The following is a 25,720-nucleotide window of genomic DNA, read 5'->3' as shown; positions in this document are numbered from 1 at the left end:
TCTGTGTTGATATTCTCTGCTATAAGGACATTTGGTGAAATAGCCACATAAAACAATTAAAATTATTAATAAGCCTCAACATACATTGTATTATTGCTGTCATTATCTATAACTTCCATTCAGTTTCCACTGCTTATAGTCTAGTCTAGGCCCTCATCATTCAATTCAATGTCAGTCTGTTTTGGGTCTTGAACACTTCCAATATCTTCAAATTTTAATCCATCTATCATTAGCAGACTAATCATCCAAAACCAGTATTTTCCACACATCGCTCCATGCTCAAGCCATGGAAAAGCCCTCTGACTTGCAATAAAAGAACAGTAAATGAGGACTATACTTACATTTTCTTTTAATGACTCAGGGTCAGTATCATATGTTTTAATACAGGCAGTCCCTGACTTATAATGGATCGATGGATTTTTCTGCTTTATGATGCAAAAGCAATATGCATTCAGTAAGAACTGTACTTCCTAGTTTTTTGATCTTTTCCTGGGCTAGCCATATGTGGTACAAAATACCCTCTTCTAATGCTGGGCAGCAGCAGCAACCCGCAGCTCCCCGTCAGACACTCTAATCACGGGGGTTAAACGTCGGATGCACTTACTACCATTCTGTACTCACACAATCATTCTGTTTTACACTTTCAGTGCAGTATTCAATAAATTACGTGAGATATTCAACACTTTATTATAAACTAGGTTCTGAGTTGGATGATATCGCCCAACTGTAGGCTAATATTCTTAGTGCATTTAAGTTAGGTTTAATGATGTTCAGTTGGTTAGGTATATTGAATGCATTTTCAAATTAAGGTATTTTCAACCCATGATGGTTATGTAACCCCACTGTAAGTTGAGAAAGACTTGTATAGAAAAGATGATAGATATTATGCTAAGTCTATACCGACACTGGCCTTAAACTAGAAAACACTACCCTACATAAAAGCTTCGATATTTTATCTGGGGGAGGTTATCTTAGTTTACTGCAATAGTAGTTTGTCTAAATAAATGAAAAAAAAAAAAGATGTTTCACTCTTTCTCCTTTGGAATCCTACTGTTCACTCCAAGAGATTAGGCTTTTCTTAGCTGAATACTGTCTAAAAAGAAAGTGAGTGAGTTGCATGATCCCTTCTCTGCTGCTTTTACTGGTGGCTAGAATTTAGAAATCTTCCCCATAAAATAAAATTAAATAAAAAATAAAGATACCACCAGTGGCATACTATCTTCACTTCAAAAATTTTTAATGAAATTGTGGTTGGCCTGATAGACTTATCACCACAACTTATTATTGGGTCTAGTCCTGTCAGTTTGTGCTTCTCTTCCACTATCATCCTTTTCTCTGCTTGAGGAGACACAGGTCTTATTTCTGAGAGTGATATAAAGAATATCATTGAGTAGACCAGCCTCTGAGACTCCACAGAGCTTCTTAATGCATATGTGGCTCTGAGCTGGAAATGCAGACCAGATCCTTACATGATTTATTGGTGAGAAAGAGACTGAATCAACCACAAATCTTGCTCTTTCTTTCCTTCACTTACTTGTACTCTGTCAATGAGTTGATAGGTTCAGAGTGAGCAGTTTATGCTGCTTTTCTTTTAATTGGGAATCTATTCTTTATCCATTTTAGGTCAAGCCCTTTATTCTAAGGTGATAACTTCAGTCGTATGACTCTGGAAAACCACTTAAGTCTACTTGTATGACTTACATTAAAAATGACATTACCAAATGTAAAACCGATAGCTAGTGGGAAGCAGCCGCATAGCACAGGGTGATCAGCTGGTGCTTTGTGACCACCTAGGGCGGTGGGATAGGGAGGGTGAGAGGGAGGGAGACGCAAGAGGGAAAGAGATATGGGGATATATGTATATGTATAGCTGATTCACTTTGTTATAAAGCAGAAACTAACACACCATTGTAAAGCAATTATACTCTAATAAAGATGTTAAAAAAAAAAAAAAAAGACAACCCTCATGGGTGTTTATAATCTACTGGTGACCCCTGGCAGATTCAGACCAGTACTCTACTAGGCAAACTCATTACTCCTTGATGGCCCAGGTCTGGAGGTCATTAGCTTCTTTCTTAGCAAAAAGAAGTACAGACTCCCCAGTTACATGGAGGCAACACCCTGAACTGCTGCCTTTATATAAAAATAGTTATTGACTCCCAGGCAGAAGCAAATATCCCCAATTTATTCTTCTTACTTCATTCCCAAGCACACACACCAAAACCTCCCTTACAAGTATCAGAAATATGGTTTTTTTTTCCTCTGCTTAGGACTTTTCACTGTTTATGCTCAATGAGAGACAACAATCCTGTTATGTTTACCACAATTTGTGTAAATATATGACAAAGACTCAATAATAAATGAATTTTTAGTTACAATGACTCAAAAAGGAGTCATTGCAAGATTCCTCTATGAGTATGGTTGTGTGTGTTTGGGAAGGGGAGCTTTAGTTTCTTGTTTAATAGATATGTTCTTATTCTTAACAACCTACAATTCAAAATATAGCCCTGGGGGTAAAGGTAGATCATATCAACCAAAGGAATAATGTTATGGTATTCTGAATTTTCTCAATTCGTAGCTTGAGAATATAAATTATTAACAACAAGAACAACAACAAATCTAGACCTAGATTTTATGAAACTACAAATCTATTCTCAGTGAGAAAATACAGAGATGATTATCAGAGTAGTTTTATTATCTAAAAAATCATGGAGTCCTGAGTTGGAAGTCCCAATTTGCTGGGCAGGAAAAAAGAACACTTTAGCTAGTTTTAATACTACATTCCCTGTATTTGGATACTTAATTCTTAAATAAATATATTTTTGAAATATACATAGAAGGGTGAACTAATCATAAATATACACTTCAATAAAGTTTCACAACGTGAATCACTTGTGTAATCACCACCTAGGTGAAGATATAAAGCACTGTCAATGCCCAGGAGTTCCCTTTGTGTCTCTTCACAGTCACTACACTCTCACCTTTCAAATTGCAACCTGACATCTAGAAGCACAGATTAGTTTTACCTGTGTATCAATAAAATGACACAAGTGAATTATAGAGACTATACACTCTTGTGCCTCTTCTCTTTCATTCAACATTATCTTTCAACCATGTTATATTGAAAACAGTCATTCATTTACTTTAATTTGCTATATATTATTCCATTGTATACCTATAACAAAATTAATTACTCCATACTTCTATTGATTGAAGTTTAGGTTGTTACCAAGTAACATTGCAATAAACATTAAAAAATTTTTTTTAATTGAAGTATAGATGATTTACAATGTTTCAGGTGTACAGAAGCAAAGTAGTTCAGTTTAGTATATAGATTATTTTCCCTTATAGGCTATTAAAAATATTGAGTATAGTTACCTGTGCTATACAGTAGATCCTTGTCAGTTATCTATTTTATATATAGTAATGCGTATATATTAATCCCAACCTCCTAACTTATCCCTTCCTCACCCCTTTTTCCTTTGGTAACCATAAGTTTGTTTTCTACGCCTGTGGGTCTATTTCTTTTTTGAAAATAAGTTCATTTGCATTTTTATTACTTTACATTCCACATATAAGTAATATTTGTCTTTGTCTGACTTACTTCACTCAGTATGATAATCTCTAGGTCCATCCATGTTACTGAATTTTTAACCTTGTTTCAAAAAGTACTATGGGAACATCATTCCCAATTGTTGGCAGTTTGGTATCAGTTTAAGAAGTCTGAATGGGTTACTTTATCCTCAGTTAATGTTTTCCACCATTAGAACCCAAAGCTGGGTAGTTTGGGGAAAGGCTCTTCACTGAGTCACTTTTCTCAGCCTTAGCTAATGTTATGATTTCTTTCTTGTCCAAAGGAAAGGAAGTAAACTCCTGGAGATATGAAGGCCATATTTCTATGGCTTATCTCATTTTTCTCAGAATATTTAAATTTAATATAACTCTTATTAATAGAATTGTTTCTATTTTCATTAACTTGTGAAACTTGATTTTCAGCAATGTGATGGAAAACAAAGTAAAGGAGTAAACAATGAGAGAGCACCAGCTGGTGTTGCACTACCAACAAATTTAGAGCTCAGACTTGTCAAAATTGTTTAATGAAGATATTACATGTAATGTAACTTTATGCTATAACATGTCAGCATTCAGATGTTAAAAACATCTATATTAAAAATATCCTGCATATGGTTGCCAGGTATCATTACTCGTAAAGGCCCATATATTTTATTCTGAGTTTAAGTTCTCTTCATTGTGTGTGTGTGTATGTGACATATTCCTTCTCTAATAGTAATTGCTAGCTGATATTTTTAACTTTCTTCCTTGGCAAAAGAGAGCTGGCAACCATACACCAGTCCCTCCAAACAAATGAAAAAAAAATTGCTAATTCATAAAGCCTAAAAGTCTGGGAAGCCTCGATATAAAGAACCATTTTAATCTGTGTATATATCCTGAATTTCTGCTCCTAAAAATCCTTTACCCTAAAACATCCTCATAGCAAGTAGAAGATCAGCTGTACTATACTACATTTTATATAAGATAGAATCTTCCTAGAACAACTTGAAATTTACTTTTTTCTTCTGTCTAGTTTTTCTTTAGCTTGGCTTCTGAATTGTAATCAAAACATACAAATTTTAAAAAAGAGAATAAAAGGAATAATAGAAAATCCAACTTGGAATAAAAACCAATGACAATTTCATAAGCCTCAGCATATTCTGAGAAATAAGTTAAAAGCACATTTTCAAACATATTACTTACCATATTTTAATACAATTAATCTACCTGAAACTTTTTCATTAGTGTAAAGTCTATTACAAAGGTAAATATGAGATTAAAGGTTAATGTTTTACACATTATGATAAGTAGCTTACGAGGCAAAACGATTATCTAAAGAGAGGGATTTTGAAGCCACTGAACTCTCCAGTTTGGGGGAATGCATGCATTTATTACTGTAGGATTAATGTACATAGGTAAGAATCTAATGACAATAAATCTTCTGTCACCTGCCTGAGGAAAACGTTGAGTGCCTCTAGGATCTGAGAGGATGCAATTAACGAAGGCATGATCAATGTAAGTATGCTGTTATTTCTCTAATTTGAAGGCATGTGTCTGTTTCTCAAGGTAACACCCACATACACCCACTTATAGACATAACTGCATTTATGTTTATATGTATATGTGTTGTCATTAGGGGAATAAGACTGAAGGGGCCAGAGGGAGTGGGAAAGAGACATGGAGAGAGCAAAGGAGACAGAATTCACAGTAATACAGAGACCAACAGGTAGAGGAATGAGCAATGGCAATGAGCTGGCTGATGTACACAGCGAGGAAAAGCAGTAAACCAATTTAGGAGACTGAGTATTGCCCGTCACCCTTCCGATGTCATGACTACTTGCATAACCAAGGTTATCTGCTTTGATTCTCCAGAACTGTTAAGAATATAAAAGTATATTCAGTAAATCTACTTTCCTAAATGTGAAATTCAGAATTTATGAAATTAAAAGTCAAAACAAACGTTTAGGGACTAATCAAAATAAAGTCCTTAATAGAATTTGATTTAGATCATTTTGTGCTAGCTTACCAAGATTCGCCACCAAGTTAAATAAGGAACACAACCAACCAACACAAGGAATGGAGGTTAACAAAACTATAGTTCATAAACGGCCATACTTTTCCTACCAGCCATAAGAATCTTGGCTAGCATTTTCTCTCTTAGCTATTCACAAAAACCTAGTTGTATATAAGATATAAAACTCTGAGATAGATGTTAGATAGAATATAGAAATATACTTTCTATTACAATCTGGTATGTTGTATGATTTTCCCATTCCAAATAGACAATGTATCCTTCAACTCAATGTGATAATCCTACCCTCTGTCTCCCTCACAGATGTATTGTTAAAATTAATTCAATTTTAATCTTCAAAGCTGTAATGAATTGAGTTATTCAGCAAACAATGACATCTAAATGAACAAGCAATGTTGTTATCCAGTTTCCTCATACATTCCCTTGAACTCTCTTGCTCTAGACAAGGTCTTTTGATAGGTGCAGTTCACACATATACAGTGACCATAATTTATGAGCTGTAACTTGATCATCACCTCCCTGTCTGGTTCACCTGTATTATCTAAGTTTTGTCAAATTACAAATATATTTGGATTCATTTTATGTAGGCTAAATTTCATGAATAGTTTCATATACATATTTATTTTATAAACTTACGTGACAAAATTATTCAGGTAAATGTCTATTTTAAAAAAATCACTCTGTGTGTGATTAATTTTAATATTAAAACTCCCCAAAGTGAATTTAAATTTAATATTAAAATTTAAATTTAATATTAAAACTCCCCAAAGTGAATTTAAATTTAAAATTTAAAATTTAAATTTAATATTAAAACTCCCCAAAGTGAATTTAAATTTACAGTTACAGAGCTATGTCTTCCTGGGGAAAAAAAAAAGAAAGAAAACAAAACAAAAAAACACCAAAACAACCACACACGCACAATTAACCCTGACTTCCTAGGGAAATATTTCCTTGTTTTATCATAAAAATACTTTGTGGGTGGTAACTCAATTTGTGAATTAAATTGCTTATGACCTCACATTGGATGTGAAAGCTGAAGACAAGAATGATGAACATGGGACTTCCCTGGTGGCACAGTGGTTAAGAGTCCGCCTGCCAATGCAGGGGACACAGGTTTGAGTCCTGGTCTGGGAAGATCCCACTTGCTGCGGAGCAGCTAAGCCCGTGCGCCACAGCTACTGAGACTACGCTCTAGAGCCTGCGAGCTACAGTGACTGAGCCTGTGTGCCTAGAGCCCGTACTCCCCAACGAGATAAACCACCACAATGAGAAGACCATGCACCAACCACAACAAAGAGTAGCCCCCGCTCGCTGCAACTAGAGAAAGCCCGCACGCAGCAACAAAGACCCAACGCAGCCAAAAATAAATAAATAAATAATTTTTTTCAAAATTAAAAAAAACAGAATGATGAACATGGAACATGCAATTAGTAGGTTATACACCCGGAAGTGATCAATTCTGTAAGACTCACCTCCACAATGTGCAATAAGTAGAAACGGTTAACTCTAAAGTATAAGAAATGAAAAGCATTTCTATTAACCTCTTGTTTCATTTGTGGTAGATAAATCACAGATTAATAATTCATTTCAAACTTATGGTATCAATGGTAAAACAAAATAAAGTTTTTGATGTAATCATTAAACTTCTCTCACAATTTGCAATAATTGTGTAAAAACATAAATGGTTGTTATTTATGCCAAAAAGTCTCTTGGCATTCATCCTAAGTATTTGTCAAAAGTCAGTTTGATTCTGGAAGGCAGTGTTGGAAAAGCCAAAGATCAATTGCCATTGTAAGTCATAAACTCTTTTTTTTTAAATTAATTAATTAATTAATTTACAGCTGTGTTGGGTCTTTGTTTCTGTGCGAGGGCTTTCTCTAGTTGCGGCAAGTGGGGGCCACTCTTCATCGCGGTGCACGGGCCTCTCATTATCGCAGCCTCTCTTGTTGCGGAGCACAGGCTCCAGACACGCAGGCTCAGTAGTTGTGGCGCACGGGCTTAGTTGCTCTGCAGCATGTGGGATCTTTCCAGACCAGGGCTCGAACCCGTGTCCCCTGCATCAGCAGGCAGACTCTCAACCACAGCGCCACCAGGGAAGCCCCATAAGTCATAAACTCTAAAAAGCTCTTTCATGAATAATAAGGGAAGTTTAGCATGGTTGTATGATAGGAAAAAAAAAAAGGATATTGCCTTTCACTCTTTGTAATTTGACTCGATTTGTGCTTTTTAATTACTCCAGTTATTTTCTAATAGTTCAACATTATTCTGATTAATTTCTAGCTACAGGGTCTTCAAAAGATTGTTATAAACCTAACTCTCTTAAATTGCTACTTTCTTTGTTTTAGCAAGCACCGAAAAACTCATAAAACAAGTTTATTCATGTCAAATTTTAGATTAAAAACAGATTGCTCCTTTTATGTGATAACAGAGCTGAAGCAAGAGGAAGTCACCTCAATTATCATTGTCTCTGGGTTTTATTGTGCACTACCCATCTAAGATACATAATTACCCAGGCCTTCTAACTTGCAAGCAATTCACACATTTAAAAGTCTATAATTTTCTGCATTTCTGCCCCCTTGCTGGCACAGTTAAAGTTTATTGACAGTAAATATTGTAAATTTCTATTTTTTTTCCATAGAAATACTTGGTGCTATGGAACTGACAGAGAGATGACTTTCCAAATGGTAGGAATCTCAAGCAATGTATTATTTAAATATTAAAAATAGGATTATTCATGACTACTTTAAAACTATCATGGGGTTAGGTTTTATAATAAATAACCACTAAAATAATTTGATATAAAATAAATTATTTCTTAATTCTCTTTATTTTTGAAATAAAAGGAAATACATTATTAAAAGAATTAGGGCAAATGTAAAGGCAATATAGACGTAACGCAAAAAACAATTTGAATATCACCATTAACAACACTATATATTTTTTTTAAAAAGATTAATATTAGAGACTAACAATAAATTGTTTTTATAATTTTCTCATCTATCACAGGTGATAGTTGCACTATATACACACACATATACATACTGCCATGTGTGTGAATACACATAATATTTTATATTTTGAATACTGGGGACAATAGTTATATATAATCAAAATACTTAGAAGGAAGCATCCTTAGACATATAATAAGCTATTTATATCAAATTCAAACATTTATGGAGCACTTAGATGTTTAGCTTTATGCTGGGTTCTGTAGAAGATGTAAATTAATTATCTGTCAACCTGTTATATGCAGGGATCGATCACTCTATCTCATTGACAGCAGTGTATCAATGTGATGTAGCTAGTAGGTCTCACTGCTATTTCACTGAGGCCCTAATGAGACAAAGGTGATCTAAGTTTTGAAAAGAAACAAGAGAATAGAAAAATAAAAAATAGGTCTTGGGTTGTCTTTAAGAATTAAAATAGTTATAAAAAATGAAGAAATAGGTGTATGTAATTAATAAACAGTAAGGAAACAAATAAAATAGAACAGAGGATCTGTAATGCTGACTAATGGGGTAATAAAATTAGCATATTAAATTTTTGACTATTCTTGAAGACAAAAAATATTTTTTTTCAATTTTAAGCATAATGTCATGTGATTTAAAAAAAAGGCAATTCCTTTTCTAATTCTACCTTTAATGTTGTAAATTATTTAAGTTGCATCTAAGTCAATATAACATATAGCCACCCAATAAAATTGTAATCGACCTCAATATTACTGACATATTCAAAGACACCAGTAAAAGGAAGAACTTTATCTCTCTTCAAAACCTCATTCAAGATTCTGATGGCATGGCACATAGGACAATCATTAGGTCTAGAAAGTATATCTTTGCTGTTTCTTGATTCCTTTCTAAACATCTGTTGGTGCACTGGCTTAGGCACCTTTCCCTTGCCTTTCCTTCTCCTCTGCTGCTGCTGTGTCCTTGGCCCATGGCATCAGAGCCTTGATTCTCAGACTCATCCCCACTGTCAACACTGTCTCTGAGCAGCCAGGTGTCACCAAGGGCTTGTTGGGATTTGCAAACACCTGCCCTGAATTCACATCAAAGGGATCAATTTCCTCCTCCTGGGGCTCCCCTTAGCACTACTCAGGAGCTCCTTCCCTGCCTGGGGCACCCACTCCAGGCTGCTGCAAGCCAAGTACTTGCCCAGAAGCTGTTGGTTCACATCCAGCAAGTCCTTGCCCCACTTAAACTTCTGCAGCCAAAGGACAGCAAGTTCTGAAAAGCTCTGGATGCAGAAGGTGGCAACAAAAACCTCCACTGAAGACAGTTTGCAGGTCAGCCATAGTTCACAGCGCTGGCAGCCACTCAGTGGGTCAGTAGCCACAGGAGGCTCTCCAGCATCTTCCCAAATGTCATCTCCTCCAGTCTGACACAGGAACCGTCTAGGATGGGAACACCTGATTGTGTCACCAGCTGCCTATCTGCCAGGACATATGCTGGGCACCCAGAGGGCTGAGCACAAGATGACCGGACCCATGGCCCAGGCCCAGGCAGTGCACCAAGTCCAGGCGTGTCAGCTTGTGGCTGATGCTGGGTGGAGGGTCACAGTAGACCAGCTCCCACAGGGCCAGCAAGAGAGCCCCCACTGGTCCCTGGTTGCCCTCATCTCAGCTACCAATGTTTCCATAGACACTTGAAGCTGGACCCCAACAGCGGCCCCAGGACTCCCAGAAAAGACACCTTCTGTCTCCCCCTGCCACACAGCTTTGCTCCTGTGGCCCATGGCAGGGAGCCAGAGTCCCTCTGTTACCACTTCACCTTTTAAACTAAATAACCCTAATAATTTAAGTAGTCACAGTAGACCAGCTCCCACAGGGCCAGCAAGAGAGCCCCCACTGGTCCCTGGTTGCCCTCATCCCAGCTACCAATGTTTCCATAGACACTTGAAGCTGGACCCCAACAGCGGCCCCAGGACTCCCAGAAAAGACACCTTCTGCCCCCACCCACCCCACCCAGCTTTGCTCCTGTGGCCCATGGCAGGGAGCCAGAGTCCCTCTGTTACCACTTCACCTTTTAAACTAAATAACCCTAATAATTTAAGTAGTCTTTTGATTACCTGAAAACTATGCAGAATGCTATACATTTGTAAGTCACTAAATAAAGTTTAGATATGTTGATTTAATCAAAATTCTTTTTCACTCAACCTCCCAACCCCTCATTACCAAACACATACACATTTAGATACAGCCTGTCTTTGCTTAGAATTTTATGGGAGATAATATAAATGGGAAATTTTAAAATTATTTTCTATATTATATTTATATTTCTAATGGAATTTTATTTTGTTATGAAAAGTTTCAATTTCCAGGAATTGTAATTTCAGACTTCGGGGCAAGAGCTAATGAAAGATCCACAATTAAAATACCTAAATTGAACTGTTTAAACATAGTGAATCAAATCAGAGTGCTGAGATCAGTATCACAAAGCAAAACATTAAGATTGGTATCACAGAGAATCCAACCTGGACTAGGTAACTAATTTTTCTCTGTCTTCACAATCAGATGATTGCATTTATCCAACAATTTCACTTTAAACACATTGGCATTATTTTAATCTCTCTCTACCCTGTACTTCTCTTTTTCTTATTTTAAGTCTTATAATCATTATACTTTCAATGTTTCTTCTTCACTCTCAACGCTATGTCATAGTGTTAAGTCATGATTGACCAAATATCCAAACCAAATATCCAAACTAAAAAACTTATAAAGTATAGGTTGGAAGAGAGACAAGCTAGAAGACAAAGAGGGGCAAGAGAAAAAGAGAGGCAGAGAGATACCAAGAGACAGATACAGAGAAATGGGGAGTCAGTGATATGTTCCTTTTGAATTAAAGAGGAACAATACTAGAATCAAAGTAACCAATTAGGGGCTTCCCTGGTGGCGCAGTGGTTGAGAATCTGCCTGCTAATGCAGGGGACACGGGTTCGAGCCCTGGTCTGGGAGGATCCCACATGCCTTGGAGCAACTAGGCCCGTGAGCCACAACTACTGAGCCTGTGCGTCTGGAGCCTGTGCTCTGCAACAAGAGAGGCTGTGATAGTGAGAGGCCCATGCACCGCGATGAAGACTGGCCCCCACTTACCACAACTAGAGAAAGCCCTCGCACAGAAACAAAGACCCAACACAGCAAAAATAAATAAATTAATTAATAAACTCCTATCCCCAACATCTCCTTTGAAAAAAAAAAAAGTAACCAATTAGAAAACAAATTCAGTACTCCTGTATTTATACTTCAATGGCTTAACCTATAATAATAAATACGACAGACAGAAAAGGACAAATGTGAAATGTTACCAAATATGACAGATAATTGAAAAGGACTCTAATTTTACTCACAGTTTGATTCTGAATAGGAAAATGTGGTAACATTAACAGAAAGTGCAAGGTAAGAAAATAATCTTATTTCTGATTTTAAAAACCTGAATTTTGTTTAGGTTGTTTTGTTGGAGGTGATGATTGAGCACCTAACTACTAATTTTGAGCACACAGTGAATGTATTTAACTGGATTAGCTTCCCAATAAGCAGTCATTGGGGAGTTATTATTTTGAATATAGAACAGACATTCTAAATGTTTTACATTTATATATCAGGAGAATTAGTAAGGACAAAATTACACATGTGGCAAATCCTTTTGTATCTCTACCTAAAGTGATAAAGATTGATGAGAATTATACTAGTGACTGTCCATTGTAGACAACATTTAAAAGCTCTATTATGGGTATTCCTTTTTGTTCCTGCTATGATGTCTACTAAAATGTCTTAAGACCTTTCAATATTTTTGCAAATAAACCTAAGTAAAGTATAAATGTCAAAAATATTTCTCGGGCTTCCCTGGTGGCACGGTAGTTGAGAGTCCGCCTGCCGATGCAGGGGACACGGGTTCGTGCCCCAGTCTGGGAAGATCCCACATGCCGTGGAGCGGCTGGGCCCGTGAGCCATGGCCACTGAGCCTGTGCGTCCGGAGCCTGTGCTCCTCAACAGGAGACTTTGGAAAATCTGTCTTGACCATAAGATAAAACGGTTCTAAAGAATGCACAACTTTTGGGGGGGTTCCTAACATCTTGGATTGGCATCTCCTTACTACTTAGTGTCCAACAACTTTTGTGGAGTATCTTGACAAGAAAGGATGTATTCTACTTAAAATACTCAGATGATGAGCCTTTGCATAGGCAAAATAAGTTTGTAATAACTTTACTTCATAAGAAAACACATTTTTTTGATAAGGCATAACTGAAATGCAATGTTGGGACCAGAAAGCGTTATGCTAAACCAAACCACAAAATTAGGTTTTGTGATTTAGTTTACAAGGTATCTCAAAGAACACAGAACACCCTGTTCCTGACTATTTGGATGCCTATTAGGCACAACTAATTACCACTCCCAACATACTTCTCCATCAGTCTTTCCCATATTAGTTAATATTTTATCAGTTAATGGCACTATCATACACCCACATATTCAGAACAAAGAGCAAGAAGTCATTTCTATTTGTAACCCAATCTAACCACAAGTCTTACTAATCTATCTCCAAAATAGATTATGAAATGGCTACATTATTTCCCAAACCCTTCTATTGATTCCTCTTGTAATTAGAATTACATGCAAACTTTTACCGTGACCCATAAAAGGTACTTTATGATCTTCCCCTGGACTCTTTTCTGACCTTATCTCCTATCATTCCTATTGTTTACTATTCTCCTTTAAACTTCTTTCTTTTTCATGAACATAACTAGCTTATTCCTGTCTATTGACAGAGCTCTATAATATCATATTACTGTCAAAGTATAAGCACAGGCCTTCAGAGAGATTGTGAGAGTAGGACAATCCGTGATAAAGTCCCGTGATAATACAGATATTGTTCTGATCAGAATTCGAAACTTAAAGACTATAAATTCTTTTCAGTTCCATAATCAAGTGTGAATTACATAAGTGAAGGAGCAAATGCACAGACTTTTATAGATATTATAAAAGTGCGCCAGCAAAATAGCATTAGTTGATTCTGTGACTAATGTTAATCACAGTTTTTAAACAGCATTATCTAAGCTTGTCTTCTTATAAAAATCCTCAGTAACTTGCAAATAAAAGCAAATATAAATTTGAAAATATACCAACAGACTTATGACAACAAACACATTGACCTAAAAGTATCTATGGCTTTTACTTTTCTGTTCTAGTGTTCTTAAATTCCAATGTGATTTGAATAACACAACTAATCTGAACTGCCACAGAGCATAACTTGTATAAAATGGCAATTGAGTCTATATATTTTTTTCAGAAACTTGTTAATTTTGTCCCATGTAGATAAAGAACGAGACAGTGTAGTTAATAAGTTATTATCTCTGCTCTTCACTATATTCTTTAAGGGTTTTGATTCAGCTATATAAAAACAACAATCCAGGCAGAAAATTGGCAAATGGACCTGAAACTCATATTTTCTCCAGTGAAATCATCTTATAATCATTTGTAAGAATTGAACATTTCTGCAAATACACAGATCTTCAAAGGGCAAAATTTAAAATTATATAAATACACACCATCCAGTGATAAAGATAAAATAAATTTTAAAAATGGTAAAATACAGTTTTAAAATGAAAGTTTATAAACTTGTAATAGTGGCATACCAGAAATGGTAAGATTTTAAATATAATATTAAAAACCACATGGAATGCCATTATATATATGGCCTATTCTTATAAAGCAGTTTACTTTTTTCAAATCAGCTAGTAAATTGAATCTTTGTGCAATTCAATAAATAAAATATATAAAACAAACAATATGTTTATTGTTATACATAACAAATGTTCACATAAAAATTATGTTTTCCAGTCTGCGTACTATATGTGCTCATTCCATCCCATAATAATCAATCTCTATGATTGAGGAATTCCACTGCTTTGCTCTGGAAATTACTAGCACTCTTTGCTTTTCAAAGAAAGGCATTATTTACAATCATGACCTCTGTTTAGGAATGGAGCAAGATCCATATTACTCTTTAAAGTTATCAGACCCTACTATGATATCCAGGATTATATGAATATATGAGGGGTTTTCTTGGATAGCAGCTCTTCCTCTGTTTAACAACTATCTTTGCAGATTTTAGGCCAGGCTTTTTTAGATAGAAAAGAATCTGGTATGTTTTAGCAGAAGGTGAAACATGCTTATAGCGTGGACGGTCTGTCAAGGAAAGTGTTGGCAGGTTAAGCTAGAGAGGAAGATAAAGGGTATCTAGAAAATAGGTAGCTCTTAATCTCACAGAAAATTTAGACTTGAAGCAATAAGAATTAGAAAATTAATGAAACTGCTGATTTCTAACTATGCTTCTCTCTTCAGGGTTTACTTTTTTAATTGTTTTTTTTGGGGGGTATTATCTGTCTTTTTTATTATAAACATTCTAGTGGTGTGAAGTGGTGTCTCACTGTTTTTTGTTTTTAATATCTTTATTGGAGTATAATTACTTTACAATGTTGTGTTAGTTTCTGCTGTACAACAAAGTGAATCAGCTATACGTATACATATATCCCCATACCTCCTCCCTCTTGCGTCTCCCTCCCACCCTCCGTATCCACCCCTCTAGGTCATCACAAAGCATCGAGTTGATCTCCCTGTGCTATGCAGCAGCTTCCCACTAGCCATCCATTTTACATTTGGTAGTGTCTCTTCAGGTTTTAGAACTCAAATCATTCTTGTTCCCATGGGTGGATATTGCTAAACATGGTTTTATAGTTAGCTCTCAGGACTTTTCTAATATGTCTAGGCCTTTTAAATGAAGCATAAATGGTTCATATGAACATTTTAGACTAGATGGCACCGTGGAAACAAATGATGTTGAATATGTTGTGTGAATAAATAATACAGAATTATCTTTAAAATCTGATATTCATAAGTGATCATTTTTATCTTTTCATTGATCCTATATGTTCTCTAGATCAGCTATTGGGCTGTTCTTTGGTGAAAGAAACCCTAATTGTAACCCTATATTGTAAAATATTGTAAAACATTGAAAGAAGTTCATAATGTAAATTATATTGAATGACTGAATTAATAAATACTTAAAAAAATTATTTGGTGTCATGGTCCATGCCTTTTCCACTATACCTCTCAATTTTTTTCTGACTCAATTTTCCACCAGTTTCTGAAACAATGTCTCAAGTTCATTACATTGACCATGTCTAAATCCCAATTTTCCTCATTTCTCAGAGAGTCTATTGCATAAACTCCTAAACAGGATCCTTGTCTTGATTTTTTTTCTAAAATAAAAACATTATGTTGCTCCCTGCATAAAAATATTCAATGACTTACCATTTCCTCTAAGATAAAATATAAGTATCCCTGTCATAGTATATAAGCCACTTTAGAATCTAGTCTTAACAATTTGTCATTTGATTTGTAACCATTCCATTACATGAACCCTTTGATCCAGTCGCACTGAATAGCTTCAATCCTGCCAGAACACACTATATTATCATGAAACACAGTATAGCACTGTGGTTAAGAGCCCAGACCTTGAAGCCAGCTTGCCTGATGTATGTCAGACATATGGTAAGCTTACAACAATAGCTGGCACAAGGTTGACTATAGAGTGATATGATAACTACTCCAGTGTACAATTAATCCTTTCTCCACATGCCTCCTCATCCTGGCAAAATTTAGCTCAAATGTAACTTCATGTAACGTGGTATGGTATCATCCATCTTTCCAGTTGTTATCCTATAATAATTACATCTTATATAATAATTACATTTTACATATTAATTGCATTTAATTACACAACATTTTATCACCTAGTAGCATTCTGGTCTGTTTATATTTTTTCCCTACCACTGCAAACTTGATTCATTAGATTGTGGAGGCCAATTTGTTATTTTAGTAACACTAGTACCTAGCATTATGCCTGGCACATAGGAGAATTTTCAATAAATGTTTGTTAAACTAAGGTAAAATAATGTATAAATTAAATTACATTGCTTAAAATACAACATTGAACAAAAAGAAACTCAGCTCCATTTAAGGAACATTTCTATATCCTGTTAGAGTACACTTATTAAATTTTTCTGTTAGAATATTGTTAATATATAAATTATATGAATACATTTAGTATTCCTCTTTCTTTCATGATTTGAAGCTTTCTACAGGAGTTTCTTCTAAGAGTAGCCCCACAAAATCCTGTTTAATTTTACCCTTAAATTTCTATAGATGCCAACTGACTTATCTGGGTGGCTTGCTGGTTTTAATTTTCTTGAGAACTAATAAGAGCCCACTGTCCTTCTTGAGATCTGATTTTTGTAGCATTCCATCATTTTGTGTTTCTTTCTCCAACTTGTTTCCTTCTTCTTCCTGTCTATCACTCATTTTATTGTTACGTATACAATTCTAATAAGATTTCTAAAATTTTAATTAAAAAATTATTCCATTTAGCGTTCTATAGATTGGGAAATAAAACTCAATAAAGACTATCTCAATGCATTTCATTGTTCCTGCCAATTAACTACAAAATATTTTTTTTCTTTTTACTTCTCGAGCACCAGTGACCATAAAAAATGCAATTCTTTCCTGAAGTTATGTCAAGATTATAAAATGCCTTTTAAGTTTTTTTTTTTTTACGTAATTTTGACATTATATTGAAATACACTGTCCCAACCACTCACATTCTACTTAAGTGATATTTTGCTACTGATATGGCCTATTATTTTGAAACTAGGTCCCTTATTGTGGTATTCATATTATTTTAAAAATAGGATTAGAAAATATACTGCTGAATTAAAGGGAAGATTTCTAAAGACTTAGAAAATAAATTACTATTAGATTAGTATTCTAATATCTATCAAGTGATATTACTAATAGACCAATTAGAAATCACTAGCACCTATTATGGTACTGTAATAACCTTCACATAAATAAAACATTACAATATATATGAAGCACATAAATAATGGAACTAAAATAGGGTATTCCAAATCAGAATACACAAGGTGCAAAGGGGCACCTTAAAACTTACAGGTAAATTTTTATTACAAGCAATGCTGCTTTATCAAAACAAAACAAGATAAAAACATATTTTCAGTCCCTACTTCTGTGAATTTCAGAGATATCAATGAGACTCTTTGAGTCTATAACTTGTGAAATACAGAATATTAGGTTTTGATGAAGAGCACCTGCTCTAGGTTGATTTCTCATTATCTGGATCAGTTAGAAGGGAGTTCAATTACTCGTTCATTCGAAAACAAGCAACCATTAGTTTCTGTCATGTAGCAAGCATGGTGCTGGGTACTGACACAAATTTATTTGCATGTTGCTGGGTCCTGACACAAATTTATTTAAGACCTGAACTAATTTTTAAGAATTCACAGCTTAGTGTGGAAACATAAGTCTAATATCACATCATCATGGCGATCATCATGGCTATCATCATGGCTGCATATTTTAGTAGCATCGCACAGGAAGTAAATAACTTCTACTGAAAACATTGTAGAAAGTCAGGCTACCAAGGAGCATAAAATCGGGAGAGAGAAGAAAAACACAACATAGGAGGTAAAAGGTGTCAGTTCAGAATACTTTAAGATATCAAAAGATATTTGAGTTAACTCCTATTCACTGGGCCCATGTTTTCCGGTAAATAATCAAATAATTTGATCTGTGCCAGTGGATTAATCAATTTGACACTACTCCTTTACGATATCCTTTTTAAAGGGCCTTTTACAAAAGCAATACCTTGACAACAAGGAAAAACTTTAATAATAGGTCATTCAGACTCTATTGTGTGCAAATATTAGAGCACAGAGCCATACATATTCTCATGTACTACATCTATATTAAATGGCATTTTGAGCAGTAAGTATAGGACAACACTTCAAATCTTATTTCAAAAATGAATTAAGGAAATCTAAATTAAGCAAAAGCTCTCTAATGTGTTTACATTTATAAGCAAAGGATATACATTTCTGTTATAAATAACTTTTAAAATTCTGTCTAAATACATTATGGTGAACATAAATTTAATTAACAACTGTGGCTATTACTTTTTCTTCTTATAGGCAACACTAACCTAGTAAACACAGATTCATAAGACTATATGTGTTCACTGTATAGAAATATACGGAGAGAAAGAGAGAAGGAGAGAAAAAATGTCCAAAGGGTACTGATAAGGTACTAATAAGGCTACTAAGTAAGGATGGTACTAAGAGATGCAGAGGGTACAAGAAGCAGGCCTGTAAATAAAAATCACCAGATTAAATAAGCACACACATTTTAATGTTGTGCTTTGTGAAGTTAGACATACATTTTAATAATTGCTTTTAATGATTATTCATGAATGAATTATAAATTAACTCTCTAGACTAAAAATATCATTCCATGTTTGCTAAATAACATTTCCTCAAATGAAAAAACAATTATATATGAAAAGGATAAAACCTTTCTCATCATTAGTACTTCTGTAAAGTCTTTGTATTTGATCTTGCTATAATTAATGCTCGGTTTGTTAGGACATTTCCACATCACAAATTACAACATTCAAGTTCACGGATGGATATAATGTATACAGGGAAAATGAATTATTTTGCAGTGAACCTAATAATAGAATTATATGTGTACCAATTTATGGCTTTGCATAGAAGACTATGCAAATGTCAGTTTAAAAAAAAGAAAAAAGGTTTTCTCCTTCTGTTCTTTCTTGAGAACACTAATTGTTCTAAAAATCTGGGCCTGTGTAAAGATGTTCTGAGTTAGGAGTATAAAAATTCCCACCAGCTTGTAGAAAAAGAATAGATTCTCAAATGATCACAAAAGCTGTTTTTCGGGCTTCCCTGGTGGCGCAGTGGTTGAGAGTCTGCCTGCCGATGCAGGGGACACGGGTTCGTGCCCCGGTCCGGGAAGATCCCACATGCCGTGGAGTGGCTGGGCCCGTGAGCCATGGCCGCTGAACCTGCGCGTCCGGAGCCTGTGCTCCGCAACGGGAGAGGCCACAACAGTGAGAGGCCCGCGTACCGCCAAAAAAAAAAAAAAAAAAGCTATTTTTCTCCGTTCTTAGTGAAAAATAAATTCAGTCATGCTAAGTCATATATGTTAAATAGCAGGTCAATATAAAGGTTAATACTTTATGGTAATTGCCCCACACACATACACACAACAATTACCTAAGACAAGTTAGACATAATTTACTTTGTATAGTTTCCCTATTTTATAAAAAATTTTTATACAATTTTTAAAGGTTACTTTCCATTTATGGTTAGTACGAAATATTGACTATATTCCTCGTGTTGTACAATACATCCTTGAGCCTATCTTACACACAATAGTTTGTACCTCCTACTTTCCCACTCCTATACTGCCCCTCTACCTCCGCCACTAGTAACCACTAGTTTCTTCTCTATATCTGTAAGTCTGCTTCTTTTTTGTTATATTCATTAGTTTGTTGTATTTTTTAGATTCTGCATGTAAGTGTATCATACAGTATTTGTCCTTTTTTGACTTATTTCACTTAGCATAATGCCCTCCATTGTCCATCTACATTGCTGCAAATGGCAAAACTTTGTTCTTTTTTATGGCTGAATAGTATTACATTGCATATTCATACCACATCTTCTTTTATCCATTCATTTGTTGATGGACACATAGGTTGCATCCATATCTTGAAAATTGTAAATAACATGCTATGGACATTGGGGTGCATGTATCTTTTTGTTTTCGTTTTTGTTTTGTTTTTGTTTGTTTTGATCCAAGCTTTTTTTTTTAACATCTTTATTGGAGTATAGTTGCTTTACAATGGTGTGTTAGTTTCTGCTTTATAACAAAATGAATCAGCTATACATATACATATATCCCCATATCTCTTCCCTCTTGCCTCTCCCTCCCTCCCACCCTCCCTATCCTACCCCACTAGGTGGTCACAAAGCACTGAGTTGATCTCCCTGTGCTATGCGGCCGCTTCGATGGAGAACAGCATGTATCTTTTTGAATTAGTGCTTTCGGTTGTTTTGAATATATACCCTGGAGTTGAATTGCTGGGTCATATGGTAGTTTTGAGGAACTTCCATACTGTTTTCCACAGTGGCTGCACCAATTTACATTCCCACCAACAGTGTACAAGTGTTCCCTTTTCTCCATATCCTCACGGACATTTGTTATTTGTGTTCTTTTTGATAATAGCCATTCTGACAGGTGTGAGGTGATATCTCATTATGGTTTTGATATACATTTCCCTGATGATTAGCAATGTTGAGCATCTTTTCATGTGCCTGTTGGCCATCTGCATTTCCTCTTTGGAAAAATGTCTATTCAGTTCTTCTGCCCATTTTTAATGCTTATGTAATTGCTTAAAACTATGTCTTCAAATAAGAATTTTAAATGACTTGGTGAAGGTGATATTTCCTCCAATAAACTAGGTGAAATTTAGCATTTGACCATGTATCACCTCTGTATTGCTACTCTCAACACATTATACCTGTATAATCCCTTCAGGGACAGGGATCTTCTCTACAATAGAGTGATGCCTTAGGGTAGGTAGAGTTCTTCCCTTTTATGAGTGAAAATTTGACTTCTCACTACTCAGTAATTTCATGCCCTGCCATATAATATCACAGAGAATCCTCTTCAGCAGGTTAGCCATCCTCCTTCTGCAGATGAAACATCTGTTTTTCACTTGAATTCAAAGCAGTTCAGCTTATTTCCTCTGATCACAGAAGTATGTCACATATTACATATATGAAAATACAAACCACTTCTTTTACTGCAAAAAATTATTTTGTTAACACCCAAACATGTCAAATTACCCAAATAATGTTTTGCACAAAGGTTTTTCAAAGACCACATAATATGCACACTATATTTCCAATGAAATACCCACTCATTAAGTTATAGCATACATTGTCATGGTTAAAATGCAAATACAAATAAAAAAAAATAAAAAGCTTTTAACGTAAGGAGCATGTAGGTCACGTCTTTTCCAAAGCAGACATATCTGCGTTTCTTTGGTTGTTGGTTATTAATATTTCATTAATTTTCAACCTACTGCTAATTCCCCTTGAGATATCATTAATAAAATACCATCCATATCAGCAAGATTATAGTCACAGTAGCCAAACTACGGAACCCATTTAATTACTTAGAAATTTTAAGAGTGCTGAGCACTTGCTTTAATCTAAAGAACTGAACAATCTGATGCTTTGATGATAACAAAGGGTGTTTAGCTTTCTCTGTTTTGTTGGTAATTTTAATTATTTCTTATACATTTCCCATTTAGATGCATTCCTTTGGTTGCCCTGTTAGAATAATAATGAGCAACTTTTGAGGAAACATAAATGAGTACATAAATACTTCTAAAATAAATTTAAGAATGGACAAATATGCAAGCACTTAACATTCACAATATTAGCCTTTTTCTGCTCAGTTTCCCCAATGACATAACATTTTTGACTAAGGAATGTAGTCAACAAATTAATAGCGTTAAATTCTGCCAAAAATATTCCAATTTTCACACCTGCCCAATCCTCTACCCACCCTAAGAATACCAATTTTCCTGATTCTGTGTAATTCCTCGCGTACACAAGTAGGCATTTTAGATTTAGGTGTTAAAGCAATTCTTTATTTTACTCTAACCCTCTCTCACATACGGTCATGCACCTAGCATACCACATTCACTGAAAGAATGGCAAGGCAGAGAAGAAAAATGAAGCACACTTTCACCATTTTTTTTTCAGATATGTGTGCATGCATGCTGAAGTCCTGTTCATTTGGAAATTTTACCAGATAACATAAAACAGTTAAAGTTTATTCTTTTCAGGTAATAGATATTTTCCCTCATCAATATGTTGTTTTTCTGGATTAATTTCAGAATCTGTGTGCTCAGAGAAAGAAACCCATCACAAAAGTGTGCATATTGTTATTGTATTTAGATGAAGTTCAATAACAGGCAAAATATGTCTATATTAATAGAAATTAAATAGTGGATTGTATGGAAGCAGTTATTGAATGGGAAGAGGCATGAGGGAACCTTCTGGAAGTGATGGAAATATTTCACATCTTCACATATATACATATATAAACAACATTAAGCATTAGATGGAACACTGATGCACTTTCCTCTATGTAAGTTATAACTCAGTTTTTTAAATGTTTTTCTATGGTGCCAAGAAAAAATATTGGAGTTTAAGTGAAAAAGAAATTTTGATAAATTTGTATCCATTCCCTTCTTTCTGCTTTTACTGTTCCAGTTCAAGTCCTATTTATTCCAAATCTTAACCACTGAAAAGCCTACTTAGTCCAAGAGTCATAATTTGTTCTCCCATTCTTTCTTAATTATGGAGTCACTGATTATAAATTTATTAACCTCCCTTTAGCTAAATGTGTTCATAGTGAATAACTTTGGACAATAGGATATAGGTGGATGTAGTGTGTACAACTTTTAGGAAGAGTACATTTAAGGAAGAGTATATATATATATATATATATATATATATATATATATATATATATATTTTTTTTTTTTTCCTGTTCCTCTCTCCTGTTGGCTAGAATTAGGATGTGGTAGCTGGAGCTCAAGCAGCCACATTGGACTATGGCAGAATTCAAATGCTCAGGATGGAGGAGGAACTATTATAGATAGAAGAACTGTGGGATCATAATGCTCAGGGAGCCATCTCAGCTATAAAATGACTAACCTGCAGATTTCTTTTACTTGAGGAAGAAATATATTTTTATCTTCTTTAAACCACAGTTAATTTATGGTGTTTTTTTTTTCTTTTTCAATGACTAGCAGAAGCCTAATATAAGTTGATACACTTTCTATATAAGCTTTTTTCCTATCAACTCCTTCTCACTATAATCCATCATTCAAACATACTACTGAAATTTTTCTAAGAATATATCTGATCATGATCCCTCCTCCATTGAAATTTCTTATTCTTATTCAGAAATATTGCTATGATTCCAGGTACAATAATATTGCTATTATTAAATAATCAGTTATAAAAAAGAATGCAAAATCTGATTTTGTATTTTTAAATAAAATACTAATTTGTGCAGGAACTGAAGACGTGAAGATAACCACCAAAATTTAAATGTTCATTATTTGGGGTTATGATAACAGGTGATATTTATATTTGCATCATAATTTTCTGAATTTACTAAATTTATGACAAAAGTATGCATCACTGTAGTAACAGAAACAAATGACTCTTTCAAAAACAAAAGTAAAATCATCCATGGTTTCAGAAAATTCACATTTTTCTTAACATTTAGAACTTAAAGACAGTTTCCATTAGTGACAGTAAAAAAAAAAAAAAAAAAATTGCCACTCTCATTCTAACCATTTCCCCTGTTCTGGATGCTTTAACCAATAAACTAAGGGAAAGAAATATTTATGTGAACTATAATAACAAGAAGAACTAAGATTCATTGAGTACTTAATTTTAACAGGCACTCTCTTAAGTACTTTTACCTCTGTTGATTTATGTGTACCCATTACTCCTCTATGAGAAAGGAACTATTAATGAGCGGTACAGACCTAAGGCACAGGGATATTAAATCATGGTAGGGCTAATATCTTAACCCAAGCTTTCTGGTTCAAGTTTCTGTATTCTTATCTACTTTGTTTACCCTCTGTAGCCACATGCAAAATGACTGACAAAAATTACTACTTAATATCACAAATTTCTGTATGAATAAAAGACAGCATAACAAAGTTATATTCGAAGCAAGAAAAATATATTTGCAACACATATGATAGAATATATAGGGCATTGATAATCTTAAGGAACTCTAAGATGAACAATGAATACCCTATAGAACAATAAATGCCCCAAAGACATAAATAAGCAGTTTTCAATGAACGCAATAACCAAATAAAACAATGTTTAACCTCACTGATAATCAAATATTCATAAATTTAAGATACACTATTTTTTATTTATTATGTTGGTAAGTGCTGAAATGGTTGTTATTGTGATTTTGGCCAGGGTGTGGCAACACAGGCACTCTCATGTATTGTGTTAGAAGCACAGATTTATAAAACTTTTTGAAAGGCAATATACAATACATATCCAGGTTTAAAATGTGTATAACCCCTTCATGATGAGACTGCCCTTTTAAGAATTTAACCTAATTAAATAAAATGTAGTTAACAATGGGACTTCGTGGTAGTCATATTTGTAACAGTGAAAAACTGGAAACTAGTTAAATGCATATCTATTAAGGATTGGTCAAATCAAATTATAGTATATTTACACAATGGAATATCAGACAATCACATAAAAGGAGAACATATAGACATAAGTACTAATATGTGAAATGTCCATGGTATACTAATTAAACAAAAAAATTGTGACACAGTATTACGGATTGAATGATTCTATTTGTGTTAATATACATGTTTATTATCTGTTTATTTTTTTAAGTCAGGAGGATTTTACAAGAAAGTGTTATCACTGACTGACTCAGAGTCTGGTAGGACGAAAGGGATGGGGATGAGAGTGGAAAGAAACATTAGAGAGGAGAGCTATATTTCTACCTACAGATGACCATACTGTTCTGCTTTCACGCAAGCATAATTACTTACATTATAAAAAAACACTAAACATATTTTCACCTTCAAAAAACAACTAAAAATCTTTGCATTTCATAATAATCTTTCTACTGTCCTCTTGCCATTCATTACACTCAGTAGCTAAGTCTGATTCTTAGGAAGATCCACCAGACCACTCAAATTTCAGGATCAAGACCTCACTCATACCCAAGACAGTGACTGCTTTCTTCTCTTCCTGGAATGTTTCTCTTTCCAATTCTACCTATCAAAAATTCCTTAATAGTAGGTAATTCGCAAAATGCTACTTAAATTGTGGAACATTCTTTTTCTCTTCTGTTTTCCATTCAAAAGAAAAAAGAAACTATTAGAAACCTTGCCACATATGGTATGCATATAATCTATATATATGCCTGTCTTCTCTATTAACCTCTGGGCTGCTCACTGGCAGTGTCTTCTATATCTTTTTATCCTTCTGCTATGTCTAGCCCTCAAGCATGTATACAGTTGATACCCCCAAAATATTCACTGAATTGGTTAATTAACTATAGAGATAGCTCAATTGATAACTCAAATAAAATGATAATGAATCTGATTGTTTTGTCAATTACTG

At 34.6% G+C, this 25,720-nt stretch overlaps 1 protein-coding gene and 1 pseudogene across 1 annotated transcript in view; both read right to left on the bottom strand.

Moving 5' to 3' along the window:
• Positions 1-25,720, bottom strand: part of ERBB4 (erb-b2 receptor tyrosine kinase 4) — a 675,494-nt gene that overhangs the window by 423,404 nt on the left and 226,370 nt on the right. The window lies entirely within an intron of this gene.
• The window catches only part of LOC141279218 (18S rRNA aminocarboxypropyltransferase pseudogene), a 32,085-nt pseudogene continuing 15,769 nt past the window's right edge, over positions 9,405-25,720 (bottom strand).

Source organism: Tursiops truncatus, chromosome 7, assembly GCF_011762595.2.
Source record: "Tursiops truncatus isolate mTurTru1 chromosome 7, mTurTru1.mat.Y, whole genome shotgun sequence".
Taxonomy (NCBI): Eukaryota; Metazoa; Chordata; class Mammalia; order Artiodactyla; family Delphinidae; genus Tursiops; species Tursiops truncatus.
This window is presented reverse-complemented; position numbering and strand designations above follow the sequence as displayed.